The sequence below is a fragment of the Ctenopharyngodon idella genome, chromosome 8 (assembly GCF_019924925.1).
Source record: "Ctenopharyngodon idella isolate HZGC_01 chromosome 8, HZGC01, whole genome shotgun sequence".
NCBI classification, from domain to species: Eukaryota; Metazoa; Chordata; class Actinopteri; order Cypriniformes; family Xenocyprididae; genus Ctenopharyngodon; species Ctenopharyngodon idella.
Genome location: NC_067227.1, coordinates 8,065,342 through 8,066,123, shown reverse-complemented (window position 1 = coordinate 8,066,123; position 782 = coordinate 8,065,342).

The window sequence follows — 782 nt, the reverse complement described above, 5'->3', positions numbered from 1 at the left end:
TATCTTACTCAGGACAATACTAATTAAAAAATAACATGCATTTTGTATGATCTCTCTTATTTTGTTAAAATTATTCACATTTTCACAGATTCTGCAAGTGGTTCACATACTTTTTTTTGCAACTGTAGTTTAAATTTATATCACTTTAACTTATTATTACTTAATACTTATATTATTATCTTAAGTATATCTTTATGTACAGTTAAAATGATAATAAAGTACTTTACATGTGCTTTAGTCAACACAAAAATAAATGTACTTTTTTTTAAAGAACGACAAAAGATTATTAAAACAATGATTTAAAATGGTAAAACATTTAATTTTACATTATTACAAAGTTCACTTATTAAAAGTGTACTTAAGTGTGTTGAGAAACATAGGCCTGGTTTCACAGACAGGGCTTAGATTAAGCCAGGATTTACGCAATGTCTACCAAAAGTGCGTCTGCATGTATCCATCAATTAGAATATAATGCTTACAAATTGTTTATCATAAACTAGTGCTATCTGTTGTTTTAGAATATTACAAGTTGTGGAAGAATTCCAGTGAGGAAAAGAAAGTCATGTCTATTCTCAGAACAAATATGAAAAACATTCAGAACAAACATAAAACACTCCTGACCGTAAATTTTAGTAGGTACCTAAATTTACTGTCAGGAGCCACTACCAGCGTTGGGGAAAGTTACTTTTGAAAGTAATGCATAACAGTATTGTGTTACACCCTAAAAAGTAACTAATTGCTTTACTTAATTACTTTTATGAAAAGTAATGTGTTACATTACT